Here is a 20,486-nt window from a genome sequence, read left to right as displayed (position 1 = left end):
CTACGGAACATTTTTGTTCTACATAGTCACATTTTTGTTCTACGTAGCTATCGTCCTATCTGTTACATAAAAATAAACAATATTTATAGCAAAATTGTAAGTGTCAATATTTAATTCAGGTTTTATTCGAAAACTGTTGATCTGTAACGTGCAGATGACGGATGATGTAGTAAAAATAAACAAAAAATTACAGATCTATCATATAGCGCTAGAGAACGTAATTTCCTCGAAAAAAAAAGAAAAGAAAAGATAAAATTAAAAAATATACAAAACAATGCAATTTATATTTTGTAAGGATATAGAACACTCGATGGGCAAACACTGAACGATGTGCGGTTCTGATTATGTGTAAACAATCAAAAAGCAAAGAGAAGTCGTCGGCACCCAGTTTCTCTTTCATCCATTCATTCGTGTTTCTTTAATTGTATCAAAACAACCGAACCTTAGCTTTGGTAGAACGCAGTCCAGAGGTGGCTAAGGAAAACTCATGCCACTATGACTGATTTCAGGACAGTTGTGCGTATACAATCAAGTGTTTCGGTGCGTCCTCATGAAACATCATGATAAGCGATAAGCCGACCGAAGCGCCTTCATTTCCACGTGGTAATAATACCATGGTCAACTAATACTTGATTCATTATGGAATGCTTCTATATCAATAACTATCTCGTGTGTGTGACCCTGGTAAGTGTGTATACAATGTTGTGGTGTGTTTGTGTTGTTGGGGATGTTGGGGAGTTAGACGGTGAACCCTTGTGGTGGAACATAGGCAGCTCTTCCTGTTGCTCTCAATCCGAATGTCCACATCCGCCGAAAAGTGTCGCATGATCTCACTCTATAAAACACTGAATAGAAGTTTGGGCTTTAGCCCTGGATTCTGGCTCAGAGTCTGGTGATAGGAATTTCACGGTATCAGCTCTCCTCCCCTTCTCGGCCAAATATCGAATATTAATCGATTAAGGAATGAAAGGGTAAGTGTGTCATCATTTAATTGAACATAAAATGTTACTTGTTACTTTTTGAAATTACGTTTATTATTTTATTTGATAAGAATGCAATGTTACGTACAAAACAACGACACGCTATGAGGAAATCTACATTCCTGTGAGAAACTGCCTCTACGGATTGTGTTTGTTACCCAGTTCTGAAAAATGCCCTACGTAATGCTTTATCACCTGTTTCTTAAAGATGAAATTGCCATAAGTGTTACACGCCACTGTAACACAATACTATCAGTTCTCCACAAACCAAGGAAACCGAAACTATTCTTACCATCGTTATGTGCAATCTTATGAGTCTCATGGCTGAAGATCGAGAGTTACACACCATGGATGCACAATTTTCCGAAAATTACACAAACGTTGTCGAGTTTCAATAATTTTAATCATTTTCTGCTTGATTGATGGCCCATAGGTCTGTATTTCCGATTCAGTCTCGTTATCCTCTTTTGGTTACGCATTGACAGCATATGAATCTTTGTGAAAATGTTTCGACACTTACTTCCCATAGACTTTTAACTTTTTCTGTAAGTGGAATTAAAGTACATCGAAGTAATTTTTGTCCGAAATTTCCCGCCTATAACAATGTTCGTTCTGCAAGCAAATAAAGGCAATCTTGTTATTCGTTCAGATCAAAGAGAACGCTTGAAAGTCATACAAGAAAAATATTTTTTTTTAATTTTCAGAAAATAAATAGGAAACCGGGACATAGTTTGCATATTTAAATGTTAGAACAGCATTTCACAAACAGTCACTCTCGACTAAAGAAACTGCGTGGTATAATATTTTTAATTCAGTGTGATTAGTCATGATACTGGAGACTACCTGACGTATAGGCAACCTGCAAAAGTGACACGGCTATGAGGGTTGCATAAGCGGTAGGGATAAGCCTCGCTCCACGTGGTGCGAGACTTCAGTCATCCGTAATGAAATGCCCTGAATGTACACTCCTGGAAATGGAAAAAAGAACACATTGACACCGGTGTGTCAGACCCACCATACTTGCTCCGGACACTGCGAGAGGGCTGTACAAGCAATGATCACACGCACGGCACAGCGGACACACCAGGAACCGCGGAGTTGGCCGTCGAATGGCGCTAGCTGCGCAGCATTTGTGCACCGCCGCCGTCAGTGTCAGCCAGTTTGCCGTGGCATACGGAGCTCCATCGCAGTCTTTAACACTGGTAGCATGCCGCGACAGCGTGGACGTGAACCGTATGTGCAGTTGACGGACTTTGAGCGAGGGCGTATAGTGGGCATGCGGGAGGCCGGGTGGACGTACCGCCGAATTGCTCAACACGTGGGGCGTGAGGTCTCCACAGTACATCGATGTTGTCGCCAGTGGTCGGCGGAAGGTGCACGTGCCCGTCGACCTCGGTCCGGACCGCAGCGACGCACGGATGGACGCCAAGACCGTAGGATCCTACGCAGTGCCGTAGGGGACCGCACCGCCACTTCCCAGCAAATTAGGGACACTGTTGCTCCTGGGGTATCGGCGAGGACCATTCGCAACCGTCTCCATGAAGCTGGGCTTAGGTCCCGCACACCGTTAGGCCGTCTTCCGCTCACGCCCCAACATCGTGCAGCCCGCCTCCAGTGGTGTCGCGACAGGCGTGAATGGAGGGACGAATGGAGACGTGTCGTCTTCAGCGATGAGAGTCGCTTCTGCCTTGGTGCTAATGATGGTCGTATGCGTGTTTGGCGCCGTGCAGGTGAGCGCCACAATCAGGACTGCATACGACCGAGGCACACAGGGCCAACACCTGGCATCATGGTGTAGGGAGCGATCTCCTACACTGGCCGTACACCACTGGTGATCGTCGAGGGGACACTGAATAGTGCACGGTACATCCAAACCGTCATCGAACTCATCGTTCTACCATTCCTAGACCGGCAAGGGAACTTGCTGTTCCAACAGGACAATGCACGTCCGCATGTATCCCGTGCCACCCAACGTGCTCTAGAAGGTGTAAGTCAACTACCCTGGCCAGCAAGATCTCCGGATCTGTCCCCCATTGAGCATGTTTGGGTCTGGATGAAGCGTCGTCTCACGCAGTCTGCACGTCCAGCACGAACGCTGGTCCAACTGAGGCGCCAGGTGGAAATGGCATGGCAAGCCGTTCCACAGGACTACATCCAGCATCTCTACGATCGTCTCCATGGGAGAATAGCAGCCTGCATTGCTGCGAAAGGTGGATATACACTGTACTAGTGCCGACATTGTGCATGCTCTGTCGCCTGTGTCTATGTGCCTGTGGTTCTGTCAGTGTGATCATGTGATGTATCTGACCCCAGGAATGTGTCAATAAAGTTTCCCCTTCCTGGGACAATGAATTCACGGTGTTCTTATTTCAATTTCCAGGAGTGTATATAAAACACCAGCTAATTCATTCAAATTATACGTGGATAATTTTTTTTTTTTTTTTTTGAATGTATGATGCGTCTGCAGTATACTTCATTGTATTCTCAGCAACTGATTTTTACGTTTGTTCTGAAATTCAGCTGTTTTTACATATTCTTAAACTAGCAAATGGAGGAGGGTTACAGCAGATTGGTCATTTCCTGTTAGTTACAGTGGATGTGTTAGTTCTGGGTGAGCATTATTTATAAACTGGCGGCAGTATATAATATTTTTCTATCAGTAAAAACACCAGCTGATTTTGTATAACACGCAGTTATCTCATGAAGTGGTTTTTGGCTTTTCGTAACGACGAAAGTAGACGAAGATTACTGCTACCTCCCCACTATCGTAGATTCCCATATCATCGGCAGCATTCAGAGCAACCGCTTTGTATGCTCTTGTTACAGGTGTCATTAACTGCAATGTGGAAGTCAATAAATGGCCGTGGAGCGTGAGGTGATCTAATTACTGTTTAACCGGCTTTACGCGCTACGTTTAATTACTCCCAACTCATACACAGAGTTCGTTATTTCACTAGCGAGCTACAGCCAGAATTCAGAGAGAATTTCTATCTCTTAACCCATTCTCCTCGCCACGAATTACTCTCTCTCTCTCTCTCTCTCTCTCTCTCTCTCTCTCTCTCCCTCTGTAACAGACGTATTATCATTTATGCACACACTTTCCAGAAAGCATTCAGATCCCATACGTTTTTATGTTTGCGAAAGTGATTTTGTAAATGCTATTTATCCACGTCTGGCACTTGTCTACTGAATTTCTGACGTTTCTGAATCAGCGCGAGTGTGATTTCACAATAACTCAGACAATTTTTTTTCTAAATATATTGACACAGCAGCAGTCCGCTAAAAATTACTACTAAAGTTCACTCCTTTTGAGGTGACGCTGGATATGCCTGAGCAATATTATAAACACTTTATTCGACTGTAAGCGGATGAAGAGGATCGCAGATTACGTAAATTTGACAGGCAGGCCACGAAAAAACAAATTAGACTAACTGGACCGAATTCAATACGCAGGTCTGTCTACCACTAAAGGACCTTAAATATGATTTGCATTAATAGAAACTGAGGTATAGCTTTGCATAAATGAAAACAAGTTTAGGCAAACTGTGATTACCTAATGAGCAGCTCTCTCTCGTCGTTTATCTGATCCAGGTTGCTGCAGAAAATTCCTCCTTCCTTGGTTTCCGTTGCCCTCACAGCAATGATTTTATACTTCTGACGGCTGAACCTTCCAGATTTGGCTAAGAGAAACATTCCGTAGAGGCTGACTCACTAAGAGACATGATGTTGCCTGTAGGACGTTGTCACGTTTTACATCTGGTTTTTATTCCTCTTAAATAAAACATTTAATACACTACTGGCCATTAAAATTGCTAAACCACGAAGATGACGCGCTACAGACGCGAAATTTAACCGAAAGGAAGAAGGTGCTGTGATATGCAAATGATTAGTTTTTCAGAGCATTCACCTCCTTGGCGACCCCTACAACGTGCTGACATGAGGAAAGTTTCCAACCGATTTCTAATACACAAACAGCAGTTGACCGGCGTTGCCTGGTGAAACGTTGTTGTGATGACTCGTGTAAGGAGGAGAAATGCGTACCATCACGTTTCCGAGTTTGATAAAGGTCGGATTGTAGCCTATCGCGATTGCGGTTTATCGTATCGCGACACTGCTGCTCGCGTTGGTCGAGATCCAATGACTGTTAGCAGAATATGGAATCGATGGGTTCATGAGGGTAATACCGAACGCCGTGCTGGATCCCAACGGCCTCGTATCACTAGCAGTCGAGATGACAGGCATCTTATCCAGATGGCTGTAACGGATCGTGCAGCCACGTCTCGATCCCTGAGTCAACAGATGGGGACGTTTGCAATACAACAACCATCTGCACCAACGGTTCGACGACGTTTGCAGCAGCATGGACTATCAGATCGAGGACCATGGCTGCGGTTACCCTTGACGCTGCATCACAGACAGGAGCGCCTGCGATGGTGTACTCAACGACGAACCTGGGTGCACGAATGGCAAAACAAAATTTTTTCGGATGAATCCAGGTTCTGTTTAAAGCATCATGATAGTCGCATCCGTGTTTGACGTCATCGCGGTGAACGCATATTGGAAGCGTGTATTCGTCATCGCCATACTGGTGTAACACCCGGCGTGATGGTATGGGGTGCCATTGGTTACACGTGTCGGTCACCTCTCTTGTTCACATTGACGGCACTTTGAAAAGTGGACGTTACATTTCAGATGTGTTACGACCCGGGGCTCTACCCTTCATTCGATCCCTGCGAAACCATACATTTCAGCAGGATAATGCACAACCGATCAACTTTATATGATCATTCCATTTTAAATCAGTCCTAATGCGTACTCCCAGATAATTTATGGAATTAACTGCTTCCAGTTGCTGACCCGCTATTTTGTAGCTAAATGATAAGGGATCTTTCTTTCTATGTATTTGCAGCACATTAACTTCTTGATGAACTGTGGTATCGTGTTGAAGCTGCATGGGCAGCTGTACCTGTACACGCCATCCAAGCTCTGTTTGACTCAATGCCCAGGCGTATCAAGGCCGTTATTATGGCCAGAGGTGGTTGTTCTGGGTACTGATTTCTTAGGAGCTATGCACCCAAATTGCGTGGACATGTAATCACATGTTAGTTCTAGTATAATATATTTGTCCAATGAATACCCGTTTATCATCTCCATTTCTTCTTGGTGTAGCAATTTTAATGAGGGGTTGGGTTGTTTTGGAGAAGATACCAAACTGCGAGGTCATCGGTCTCATCGGATTAGGAAAGGACGGGGAAGGAAGTCGGCCGTGCCCTTTCAAAGGAACCATCCTGTCATTTGCCTGGAGCGATTTAGGGAAATCACGGAAAACCTAAATCATGATGGCCGGACGCGGGATTGAACCGTCGTCCTCCCGAATGCGAGTCCAGTGTGCTAACCACTGCGCCACCTCGCTCGGTAATTTTAATGGCCAGTAGTGTATTCAACGAAATGATAAAATACTTATCCACTCATTTATTAGCAGATTAACACACAGGGCCTAGTTGACTGGCTTCGTAACTGGTGAAAACACACACACAAAGGCTTTAAACATTCGTAACCTGCATAATTCACAGGAAATAGTTCCTCACTAAAATTAAAATGTATTTATGTGGCCTTTGATTATAGCACCCGGGGTATCGGAATAGCATAAATTACAGACCATTTGCAGATTTTCTACCTTGTGTTAATGTTTTTACAAGATAAGCTCCAGATATTGCAATTTTACATTGATAGGTTTCGCCTTAGACCGAGATGTTCCGGTAGCGCATATGAATTTTCATGGAATGTCGCAACAAATATGAGACAGGACTGACGGTTTCTCAGCGTGGCGTTTTGAGCGGATAGTCTTTACAGTAATGAACGTAATGTTTTACTTGTCTCGAGTAACTGCACTGCGACTTTTGCTCTAGGAAAATAAGGACATAAACATATAACGAGGACGATTGGAATTATACGACTGTTTGCAGATCAGCTTATTTCCAAAAAGATGGTATCACAAAAATTCAAGGAAGAACAGTACTGAGACAGGTGCTAAATGCCGGTATCAATAAAAGGAGTAGGAAGTTCTTACCTAGGTGAATAATTCCGAAACCATATTAGTTGAGAGTAAGCAATGATGAGTAAATCATTTGTAAGAGTATTGGTGGGAGGTGATCAGAATCAATGTAAGCACAAAGGACGAAATCGTGGATGTATTTCAGAATGCAAAATCGATAGACACTGTTCATTTGAAGAAATCTGATAAAGCATAAGGTTTCGAATAAAGGAATACACTATTTATATAGGAAACACTATAAAAATGTTTGAAGAATTCCATTGTGAGAAGGAGAGTATAGAATCACTTTACGTTTATTGTTGAAATGCAGTTAACCAGCCTCGAGAGAGAAGTCAGTGCGACGTTACTGCCTCTTATATATTTTTTATGCAGGGGCCAAAATGTTAACAACTAGATATACTACCATGTGATCTGGTGCAGTGGAAGAGGTACAAGGCAAGTGTTTTAGGGAAGAGAATCTAAATCCAATTTTCCGTGGTTGTTCTAAAATACTTCTGAAGAATCCAAAGTTATTCCCGATGTAAGCTGAACATTCAGCCCTATCTGTAGCCAAGGCTGGAGTTATTCTCATCAGTTTCACCGTTACTATTGATCATTTATTGTGAACACAACGGGAAATGCGAGAAAGAAGCTTCATGAGTCACTGAAAAGAATGCTGCTGCTAGATGGATAATATTAGTGAAATACAGGAGTGTGTTGCAGGATCAAACGGAGAAATTCCAAACCCGACCTGCTGTTACACGTTAATATGTATGGCACTTCTTCCATGAGAAGCAGGGAGTACATTGTGAATTACAGAAAAAGTCAAAAAGTTCGGAATGGGCGAATGACACTTTGTAAACACCATTGTTGCAAGGAAAATGGTTCAAATGGCTCTGAGCACTATGGGACTTAACATCAATGGTCATCAGTCGCCTAGAACTTAGAACTACTTAAACCTAACTAACCTAAGGATATCACACTACACCCAGCCATCACGAGGCAGAGAAAATCCCTGACCCCGCCGGGAATCGAACCCAGGAACCCGGGGCGTGGGAAGCGAGAACGCTACCGCACGACCACGACATGCGGGCGTTGCAAGGAACAAAATCTTTCAGGGTAATTGCGATGAACCAAACAAGTCACGATAAAAGAAGGGGATATTTGTAGCCGAGGAAGCACTCCAGAAACTGTTGTGGTTTCCGGTTTAAGAGTGGTGCTGAAACTGCTGTTGTCCGACTTTCAAACATATCATGGAATGAATTGCTTCGTTACGACTACAGAGACACTTAAAGCCAACCATATGACAATGAAGCCCACAAGTTGATTTATCACCGCGACAGTTCCAAGCACATCGATACTAATTGACGTTTGTTCAGCTGTTATAAGCTTCAGAGTTGTTGAGGACACTCTTTATAGCCAATGTGGCTTTGTTTTCATCATGACCGATCGAGTTAACATTGTGGTTAGGGCACTGAATTCATATTCTGGGAGAAAGAGGTTTAGTCCTAGACGGCCGGTACAGGATTTTTTGTGATTTACCTTGGTACGAATTCGAGATGATTCTTTTGAATACGCTTCGATAGACTTCCTTCTATGATTTTGTGCTCCCGTCTCCAGTGGGCTCGACGTCTATGGAGCAGAAACCATCCTTTCGTAGGCGTTAGGAAAGGACGTAAATTCCTGTGGATAAAGAGTCTCTAAGTCAAGGAGATGACGAATTTCCCCAGCCAGTACAACATATATCGGAAAAAAGGCTCGGAGAGTATTTTAGAAGGTGTAAGAGATGTATTCAGTGCAGAAAAACGCCTTTTGGTTTTAAGTAAGGAAAATAACTGCAATTTTATTCACACTTATTAAAATATTCCGGTCCATTGTACCGTGGTCTGATGAATTTCTTGTCGAAACTCAACGTACGTTTAGTCCCCGTCTGTGGAGGACATCTTCATGGTGGATTGGAGGGGGGGGGGGGGGGGCATGAGCGGGGCTTGCAGCTCTTTCGAAGGTCCGATAGCTAGCAGCGACGGGTAGAAAACATTGAGTTTCGATAGAAAATTCATATGACCACATTTTATAGTGTAATTGTATTACAGAAATATCCTACTACCATTTTAGTGAATAATTCCTGACACCACCTCTTGGAACTAGTGGTTTTATGGATTCGTATTTGGTTTACTATCACGACTTGTTTCCTTGGTGGGGAGGGGTAGAACGGTGATCACTCAGTCTTGTGACGCCAAGTGGGAAGTTGACTAACTAAAGATTCATCGGAAGTGAGGTCAAATCCAAAGTCTTTGCCCCTGGCTGCAATATCTCACTCTGATACCATTGTCGATCAATGTGAAAATAACACCAGTCCGTATTTCAAAATATATTTCGGCAATTGCTCGAAGGGATCTTGAGAAATACCCAGGACGTGGAGAGAGGTGTTCTTGTACCGGCGTCTCAAATTTCGGCCCTCGTAGACGTGAGTTTTTGTGTACCGCTGCGCAGCCGTATGATTCGCATTGATTTTCGGTGAGGGCTGCGGCCCTGGCTGAAAACATCGTCGCTGGATGAGGCGGCTCGGCGCGGCCGCGTGCGTGCTGGTGTTGGTGTTGTGGCCCGTTGCTACGTAACGCGCACCGCTTGTTTGCCGTGACGTGTCGTCTTGTGGCTGTCCGCCATGTTTGCGCTTCTGCTTTCCGCGCCGGAAGCGAAGCCCGCGCGCCTTCATTCAATGGACGGCGCTGCCAACTATGCCCACACTTGCTTTGCTTCTTCTCGTACATTCTAACCGCTTAATGGACTTTCCCTGAGTCATCGAGAGTTGTCTGCTCCAGGGGCTTTACGCCAGCGTAGCTCCAGAACTCCTGTTTTAAGTTAATTGCTCTACTACAGCATTTTCTCTAATTTGTATTGTTTATCGTGCAACGATTTAATAGAGACTCGTACATTATCATTCGCAAATTGCGTGATTAGTGTCCAGACGTGACAAAAAAGAAAACGAGCTACAAGCAGTTATTATCCAATCGATTTCTGAGTCTTTTCAATCAGCTTTGGTTCCTAACTAAGCTCGATTAAAGGAAGAGAGACAGAAAACTCAGAGGCGATCTTAAGAGTGATTGCTTGGGCAATGTCGCAGATTGGCCTAGTCTTGAAATTTCTAGAGCAGACGTTGCAAGACGAGTCAATAAATATTATTACTTACTCCCACATACATCTGAGGTAACGACCATGATGGTAAAATTAAGGAAATTCTGGCTTATACGGAAGATCACCGAGAGTCATTCTCCCCGCGTATAACTCGTCGAACCGGAAGGAGATACTGAGACTCCATATAGCTCCCGCCAGCTAAGCTACGGAGGATTGTGAAGTACTAACACAGAGCTAGAGTGTACATAAAGGACATGGAATTCAGCACCGCAATATATTTTTCTTAATTATAAGATCAACGACGCTACAGCATGTCAGCTAGAGCCCGTAAGTAACAGGCAGCTGGTGCATACTAGTTTCGCATCACCCTGGAAAACCAGAACTATTCACGGTAGAGTTCGGACTGCACAGCTTTTGTCTAGGGTAAAACAAGAAAATATACGAACTTTTAGATATTACCAGTGCTGATTTGATCTTCCGTATATGAAAATATGCGGAAAGACACCATTTAAGTGTATTTACGGTAAACTTCTCTTGTACCATGAGCTTTACTTTCCGATATATTAGTTTCAAAAACAGCATGATGTGTAAGGAGCAAAGGTTTTGTCTGCTTTTTTCAGCATTTTCATTACTCTTTAGTTCGTAGATAGATCAAAATTCAATAATACTTTAACACCTGAACGATACCTATCTTCCTGTGTTAAAAATCTTTTTCATTGAAAGTTTAATATGATGCATATAAAACTGATTTGTTCTATTTTGGTCAATCAAAAAAAAATCGCTTACTGTTACTTTTTTCTCAACGATCAGATCTTTACTTTGAAACTTCAGAATGAGATTTTCACTCTGCAGCGGAGTGTGCGCTGATATGAAACTTCCTGGCAGATCAAAACTGTGTGCCGGACCGAGACTCGAACTCGGGACCTTTGCCTTTCGTGGGCAAGTGCTCTACCAACTGAGTTAAACAAGCACGACTGACGCCCCGTCCTCACAGCTTTACTTCTGCCAGTACCTCGTCTCCCGAGATCATTACTTTGACATACCGGATGACCTTTTGTGACTAATCTGAGCGGACCTATTTTGCTGAAAATTAAGACACTGTAGAATGAACGAGTTATATAGCCCATAGCATGATCGTGATATTCTGTGACGAGCTGCAGCTGACCGTGGTTTGTCCCATAGGACTCTTATAGTACAACTACTCCGCAATATAATGGTCATTCTCATATTAATTCCGTGATTCAAAAGGCCTGTGATGTAGCATCGTATGCAACCTTGGCGTTCGTTTTTACTCTGTTACAATACGACAGCATACACTGACGGTCAAAAAATCGCAATATCGAAAAATAATTAATACAGAGTAATGAAATTTTAGCAGTGCATTTGTCTAGGTAATACAGGGTGATTCAAAAAGAATACCACAACTTTAAAAATGTGTATTTAATGAAAGAAACATAATATAACCTTCTGTTATACATCATTACAAAGAGTATTTAAAAAGGTTTTTTTTCACTCAAAAACAAGTTGAGAGATGTTCAATATGGCCCCCTCCAGACACACAAGCAATATCAGCCCGATACTCCAACTCGTTCCACACTCTCTGTAGCATATCAGGCGTAACAGTTTGGATAGCTGCTGTTATTTCTCGTTTCAAATCATCAATGGTGGCTGGGAGAGGTGGCCGAAACACCATATCCTTAACATACCCCCATAAGAAAAAATCGCAGGGGGTAAGATCAGGGCTTCTTGGAGGCCAGTGATGAAGTGCTCTGTCACGGGCTGCCTGGCGGCCGATCCATCGCCTCGGGTAGTTGACGTTCAGGTTTCATAACTAACCTTTTTCGTAGGACTCTCCATACAGTTGATTGTGGAATTTGCAGCTCTCTGCTAGCTCTGCGAGTCGATTTTCCTGGGCTGCGAACAAATGCTTGCTGGATGCGTGCTACATTTTCATCACTCGTTCTCGGCCGTCCAGAACTTTTCCCTTTGCACAAACACCCATTCTCTGTAAACTGTTTATACCAACGTTTAATACACCACCTATCAGGAGGTGTAACACCATACTTCGTTCGAAATGCACGCTGAACAACTGTCGTCGATTCACTTCTGCCGTACTCAATAACACAAAAAGCTTTCTGTTGAGCGGTCGCCATCTTAGCATCAACTGACGCTGACGCCTAGTCAACAGCGCCTCAAGCGAACTAATGTACAACTAAATGAAACTTTATAGCTCCCTTAATTCGCCGACAGATAGTGCTTAGCTCTGCCTTTTGTCGTTGCAGAGTTTTAAATTCCTAAAATTGTGGTATTCTTTTTGAATCACCCTGTATATTTAAGTGTTCAAACACTACCAGATGGCGGGTTAATGTAAGTGCTAGATAAGCTATTGAAAATGTGAAATGCTGGTAGATTAACAACCGCCTGGAATGGAGTTCTCGCTTGACACCACTGAATTCGCAAATGGCGGTGGTTTGGAGTCAGTAAAATGCACGCTGCAGGGCGTCTGGCTCGGAGCTGTCGTGAAGCAACCGATTTGTAACAGTTCGTTGTGTCACTGTGATGCAAACTGCTGCTCAAATTACTGCTGCAGATGCAGTACGACGCGCCAGAGCCGTACACCGAGCACGTGGTCTTCCCCGTCGGTAGTGCCACGTGACCGTAAGGAGCTCGGTCTTTCTCATGCTCGCCGCTGCCAGCAATCATGTACATTGGCTGCATTCCTGCCAAGTCTTTCCGCAGTATCGAAAAAGGAACTTCCAGCTTGTCGTAACCTTATTACACGGCCTCGTTCAAACTCAGAGAGGTACTGGTAATGGTGTCATTGTCGCCTTAAATGCATTCTTGACTAACATCAACTCACCTCATTCAATCTAACACTCGTGAGCATTACAGCGTGTATTTAAAGCAAACCTGATTTGCATCCTCATAGTGGTCTACTGGCACCTCTCTTATGTGACTGGCGTGAGATTTGAATATACACCATCTTTCAGATGTAGATACACGCCTACCAATTTTCGTTTATGTCGCACAACCCATTCTTTGTGTTGCGATTTTTTTCCATCAGTATATTTTCAACTGTCAGTCTTCTACACAAGGAGAGGAAATCTGCAACAGAAATGACTGCCAAATGATTTGGAAAACTATTATATATGGCTTGTCGCATTACATTCCTGTGAAAGAAAGTGGATTTCTGGATAAAAAGTTCTCGGTTAACTTACCGCGTCAAATTCGGAAGAAATCTCAAGATTTCGATGGCTTGGGATTGTATCCGAATTTTATGCGGCACGTGAACCGAGAACTATTTATCCAAGGACTCCGTCACCAAAGAATTTGTAGCCAAGATCGTATTTTGTTTGTAACTCTTCTCTTTCACATTAAAAGCATAGTTTATTTTACTCTTCAAAAACTAACAAATCTGGGTCTGCAGTATATTCCGACAGTCTGTGGTATTTTAGTAATGTTTCAAGATAAGATAATGAAATTTGTTGCAAATTACTGATGTATTCACCCAGATAGATATTCATTACAGACATGCTGGGTGGGATCCGCTCGCAACTCGAATCTGTTACGTCATCGGTATGGCTCTGGAGGATGTAGCAGCTTGCATGCACAGCACTAAACAGGATATCCCATTTATCTTTACCACCATAAATAACTGTTTGTCCAGATGCAAATTACAAAATGTTTCAAGCAAATATTCTTTGGCCGTCAAAGGGACATCAATCAGCAAAATTGGCTTCGTTGTAGCTTTGTTTTTTATAAAGATACAGGGTGTTTCAAAAATGACCGGTATATTTGAAACGGCAATAAAAACTAAACGAGCAGCGATAGAAATACACCGTTTGTTGCAATATGCTTTGGACAACAGTACATTTTCAGGCAGACAAACTTTCGAAATTACAGTAGTTACAATTTTCAACAACAGATGGCGCTGCGGTCTAGGAAACTCTATAGTACGATATTTTCCACATATCCACCATGCGTAGCAATAATATGGCGTAGTCTCTGAATGAAATTACCCGAAACCTTTGACAACGTGTCTGGCGGAATGGCTTCACATGCAGATGAGATGTACTGCTTCAGCTGTTCAATTGCTCAGAGCCATATGAACCATTTGAACATCAGTAGACGGAAGCAAATACAGTTTATGCCTGATCACATCGACCTTGGGCGGCCGTTAAACACCTGGCGCAAGGTATAGGTTTCTTTTGATCACTGCTAATAATTAGTTGTGTCTAAAACAAGCGTTACAATAAACTAGACTAATTTATATGTTGGAAATTTTGACGAATATCGTCAGTTAATCGTGATCCACTTAAGAATTGCGTGCCCTCAGTCACGATGTGCACACCCCTGTACGAAGAAAGCCGATAATCACAATTTACCGGTGAGACATTCTAATGTACGGTTTGACGTTGTTAAATTGTTGAGAGGAGCATTTGCTTGATCCTACAATAAAAATGTACTGAAATTCTGGAAAACTCGCTTTGATTGAAATTCGACGACTCTTCGAATAACGTAATAGTTTATGTAATTTTAGATTTATTGTGTGTTTGTTTAATACGTGTCTATTTTACTTTTCTTTCTCTTACATAGTTTAGGATTAACGCTCATAAACAACACGGCCGTTGGGGGGGGGGGGGGGGGGGGGCGTAGCGGTATCGTCGTTTCCTTCCGTAACTTTTACTGTGCGCACACAACCGACAGAGTTAACTCTAATCAGCAATGCCTATCGAACAAAACAGTACTTAATTTTCGCGTGAGTGCCTAATTTGAATACTTTTTTCCGCCTGCTTGTCGCGTTCTTCACGCCGACTGCTATTTATCGCGACGGGAATGCGTTTAAGGCACTCGTTTGCGGTACACTGCCGCACGTTTTGAGCAGCGCGCCGTGGCTCGGGTGTTGTGTTATTAGAGTGAGTCCATGGCTACAGGTAATTGTATCGAGCGGAGGGCCAGCCGATCAATACGTTTATGTGTCGCCGCGCCGCTTCCGTCTGAGTCCTCTTCTTCACCAGCCGACTATTTCCATAGACTCGTTTTTGAGGATGTACTTCTTATCTTCTCCGGGAAAAAATTTTACACCTAAAATTCGCAGATATTTAGAGGAGCACAAATTTCATCGAAATAATCGAGTTATTATATTAAGTTCTCGGAATTGGACGCCAAAGAAATTATGAAACGAAATTTATAGCGAGTAATACTGCCTTTAGAGCTCGAAACGGAGTGGAGGAGTACAGAAGTAAAACAGTAACCGTGCTTCCGGGGGCGATCACTGGTCAAATACTAGTACGGAAATTCTAATATTAAGTTTCCCGTGGTTTCCGTAAATCACTCTAGCAGAAATGCAAGATACTAACCCAATAAATGCCACAAAAAGTTAGCTGTCTAAGGACACCAGATTGTAATGAAAACGAAAATCCCAGACATTAATTTTACGAAGGACAGAAATCTATTATCTAGTATAGCCTGTTAGCCGGCCGCGGTGGCCGTGCGGTTCTAGGCACTGCAGTCCGGAACCGCGGGACTGCTACGGTCGCAGGTTCGAATCCTGCCTCGGGCATGGATGTGGGTGATGTCCTTAGGTTAGTTAGGTTTAAGTAGTTCGAAGTTCTAGGGGACTGATGACCTAAGATGTTAAGTCCCATAGTGCTCAGAGCCATTTGAACCATAGCCTGTTAGTTTATGGCTTTGATATGAATTAACTTTGTTTAATGGTGAAATACGTTGTGAAATAAAATGTGTGGAATGTCAAATTAACAGTCTCCCCCAGCTACTTCTTTGTGACTAAGCGATCTCACTTGCGGCACCTCCTATCCTCAAGGCCAACACGACATATCAACCTACTCACTCGCAACCACTCTAAGTTTTGGCGAGTATCTTCTCCAGGAACTTAAAAAGCACTCGGATCTGAGAAATGCATGATACTTCTACTGTTCCATCAGCGTCAAGAAATTTGCGCATATGTAGTTATGAACTTCGTAGTAATGAATAACAGCAGGTGAAGAAATAATATTAGTAACAATTATGCAGGAATAAAGTTACTTGTCCTCTTTCCTTTCCTTTCTTTTATTTGTGTTATCAGTTCTCATCGCGAAAACAGCAGCAGAAACTCTGTTGCGACTTACATCCCCCCCCCCCTCCACAGCCACTCACCTTCTATGCCCAGAACACGATTTATGAGCCTTCCGGTCCCCACTTTATTATATTCCCTTGTTCTGTAAATCATTACCGGTGAAAGAAAGTATAATTTTTTAGCGTCTCTTTTCTGAGTATGTCACCCGTTTATAATGATGGCGCAGTAACCGACAGGTTAAATACAAATTTTGTTCTTGTTGTGATCACTCACGAGCTTGTCACACGAGTTTCATTTATGAACCGTATAGCGGCAACATTTCAGCTTCCTCTACGAATATACACTGAAGAGCCGAAGAAACTGGTACACCTGCCTTATATCGTGTAGAGCCCCCGAGAGCACGTAGAAGTGCCTTAACACGACCTGGCATGGACTCGACTAACGTCTGAAGTAGTGCTGGAGGGAATTGACACCATGAATCCTGCTGGCGTGAACATAAATCCGTAAAGGTACGAGAGGGTGGAGATCTCTTCTGAACAGCACGTCGGAAGAATCCCAGATATGTTCAATAATGTTCATGTATGGAAGTTTTTAAACTCAGAAGAGTGTTCCTGGAGCCATTCCGTAGCAATACTGGACGAGTGGGGTGTCGCATTGTCCTAATGGAATTGCCCAAGTCCGTCGGAATACACAATGGACATGAATGGATGCAGATGAGCAGACAGGATGCTTACGCACGTGTCACCTGTCAGAGACGTATCTAGACGTATCAGGGGTCCTATATCACTCCAACTGCACACGTCCCACACCATTACAGAGCCTCCAACAGCTTGAGCAGTGCCGCGCGGGGTAGCCGCCTGGTGTAGGCGCCTTGTCACGGTCCGCGAGGCTACGCCCGTAGGAGGTTCCGGTCCTCCCTCGGGCATGGGTGTATGTGTTGAACTTAGCGTAAGTTAGTGAAAGTTAAATTCAGTAGTGTGTAAGCTTAAGGACCGATGACCTCAGCAGTTTGGTCCCATAGGACTTCACACACACATTTTTGAGCTTGAACAGTCCCCTGCTGATATGCGAGGTCCATGCATTCACGAGGCTGTCTCCATACCCGTACACGTCCATCAACTCGATACAATTTGAAACAAGACTCGTCCGACCAGGCAACATGTTTCCAGACATCAACAGTCAAATGTCGGTGTTGACGGGCCCAGGCGAGTCGCAAAGCTTTGTGTCGTGCAGTCATCAAGAATACACGAGTGGGCCTTCGGCTCCATATCGGTGATGTTCCGTTGAATGGTTCGCACGCTGACACATGTTGATGGCTCAGTACTGAAATCTGCAGCAATTTGCGGAATGGTTGCACTTCTGTCACGTTGAACGATTCTCTTCAGTCATCATTGGCCCCATTCTAGCAGGATCTTTTTCCGGCCGCAGCGATGTCGGAGATTTGATGTTTTATCAGATTCCTGATATTCACGGTACACTCGTGAAATGTTCGCACGGGAAAATCTGCGCTCCACAGCTACCTCGGAGATGCAGAGACCCATAGCTCGTGCGCCGACTATAACACCACGTTCAAACTCACTTAAATCTTGATAACCTGTCATTGCAGCAGCAGTAACCGAGCTAACACCTGCGCCAGAGACTTGTTGTCTTATATAGCAGTTGCCGACCGCAGCGCCGTGTTCTGCCTGTTTACGTATCTCTGCATTAGAATACTCGTGCCTATACCAGTTTCTTTGGTGCTTCCGTGTATAATGTCGTCGTATAGACCACGAGACACTGTCAAATATGGGTTTACCGTTGCCACACGTTTTCGTAGGTCTACAAGACAAGTATGGATCAGCAATCACGTTGCGTCACTGAGAATCTCAACTTCATAGTCTGTTCTCGATAAAAAGTAAACTGGTGTGCAAAACTTAAGGACGAAAGCCACTTTCGTGTGATGTGTCGCTGCCACATAATATTGCTGTATAAAACTTGAACTACAGGGTTGTCCATTGATAGTGACCTGGCCAAATATCTCACGAAATAAGCATCAAACAAAAAAAAACTACAAAGAACGAAACTCGTCTAGCTTCAAGGGGGAAACCAGATGGTGCTATGGTTCGCCCGCTAGATGGCACTGCCATAGGTCAGATGGATATCAACTGCGTTTTTTTAAAAATAGGAACCCGAATTTTTTATTACATATTCGTGTTGTACGTAAAGAAATATGAATGTTTTAGTCGGACCACTTGTTTCGCTTTGTGATAGATGGCGCTGTAATAGTCACAAATGCATAAGTACGTGGTATCACTTATCATTCCGCCAATGCGGACGGTATTTGCTTCGTGATACATTACCCGTGTTAAAATGGACTGTTTACAAATTGCGGAAAAGGTTGATATCGTGTCAATGTATGGCTATTGTGATCAAAATGGCCAACGGGCCTGTGCTATGTATGCTGCTCAGTATCCTGAACGACATCATCCAAGTGTCCAGACCGTTCGCCAGATAGTAACGTTATTTAAGGAAACAGGAAGTTTTCAGCCACATGTGAAACGTCAACCACGACCTGCAACAAATGATGATGGCCAAGTAGGTGTTTTAGCTGCTGTCGCGATTAATCCGCACATCAGTAGCAGACAAATTGCGCGAGAATCGGGAATCTCAAAAACGTCGGTGTTGAGAATGCTACATCACCATCGAGTGTGCCCGTACCATATTTCTATGCACCAGGAATTGCATGGCGACGACTTTGAACGCCGTGTACAGTTCTGCCACTGGGCACAAGAGAAATTACGGGACGATGACAGATTTCTTGCACGCGTTCTATTTAGCGACGAAGCGTCATTCACCAACAGCGGTAACGTAAACCGACATAATGTGCACTATTGGGCAACGGAAGATCCTCGATGGCTGCGACAAGTGGAACATCAGCGACCTTGGCGGCTTAATGTATGGTGCGGCATTATGGGAAGAAGGATAATGGACCCCCATTTTATCGATGGCAATCTAAATGGTGCAATGTATGCTGATTTCCTACGTAATGTTCTACCGAAGTTACTACAAGATGTTTTACTGCATGAGAGAATGGCGATGTACTTCCAACATGATGGATGTCCGGCACATAGCTCGCGTGCGGTTGAAGCGGTATTGAATAGCATATTTCATGACAGGTGGATTGGTCGTCGAAGTACCATACCATGGCCAGCGCGTTCACCGGATCTGACGTCCCCGGATTTGTTTCTGTGGGAAAAGTAGAAAGATATTTGCTATCGTGATCCACCGACAACTCCTGACAACATGCGTCAGCGCATTGTCAATGCATGTGCGAACATTACGGAAGGCGAACTACTCGATGTTCAGAGAAATGTCGTTAGGCGTATTGCCAAATGCATTGAGGATGACGGACATCATTTTGAGCATTTATTGCATTAATATGGTATTTACAGGTAATCACGCTGTAACAGCATGCGTTCTCAGAAATGATAAGTTCACAAAGGTACATGTATCACATTGGAACAACCAAAATAAAATGTTCAAATGTACCTACGTTCTGTATTTTAATTTAAAAAACCTACCTGTTACCAACTGTTTGTCTCAAATTTTGAGCCATATGTTTGTGACTATTACAGCGCCATCTATCACAATGCGAAAAAAGTGGTCCAACTAAAACATTCATATTTCTTTACGTACTACACGAATAGGTAATAAAAAATGGGGGTTCCTATTTACAAAAACACAGTTGATATACGTTTGACCTATGGCAGCGCCATCTAGCGGGCCAACCATAGCGCCATCTGGTTTCCCTCTTCAAGCTAGACGAGTTTCGTTCTTTGTAGTTTTTTCGTTTGACGCTTATTCCGTGAGATATTTGGCCCGGTCACGATCAATGGACCACCCTGTATAGCGATAAAGAACTGGTACAGTATAGTACAGCGCAGTACAGTATAGAGCAAAAGGTAACTGGAAGAAATAGGCAATGAGACGAATAGAAATGACACTTCTATTTAAAGACAAAAATTACACTGAAGTTTCCGCGACTTATGATAGTCCCTTGGACATTACAGATGACGGGACGTGGTTCTTAGTAGGCTTTGTGATCGTCACCGATTGCAGTGCATGCTCTGCTACGTGCATTTTGGCCACAAAGTTCGTAAGCAGCTCTTGTGTTCATTCCCACCACCACCGGATTTGACAATTGCAGGATGGAATTGGTGCCTGTGGACGCGCTGCAGTACGTCTTCCCAACGCATCCTGCACGTGCACGATGGGATTTCAG

At 43.5% G+C, this 20,486-nt stretch overlaps 1 protein-coding gene across 1 annotated transcript in view; it reads left to right on the top strand.

Moving 5' to 3' along the window:
- Nucleotides 1–20,486, top strand: part of LOC126248952 (homeobox protein onecut) — a 618,905-nt gene that overhangs the window by 87,836 nt on the left and 510,583 nt on the right. The window lies entirely within an intron of this gene.

Source organism: Schistocerca nitens, chromosome 3 (assembly GCF_023898315.1).
Source record: "Schistocerca nitens isolate TAMUIC-IGC-003100 chromosome 3, iqSchNite1.1, whole genome shotgun sequence".
NCBI lineage: Eukaryota > Metazoa > Arthropoda > Insecta > Orthoptera > Acrididae > Schistocerca > Schistocerca nitens.
The sequence above is the reverse complement of the archived record's forward strand: the minus strand, read 5'-3'. Positions and strand labels throughout refer to the sequence as shown.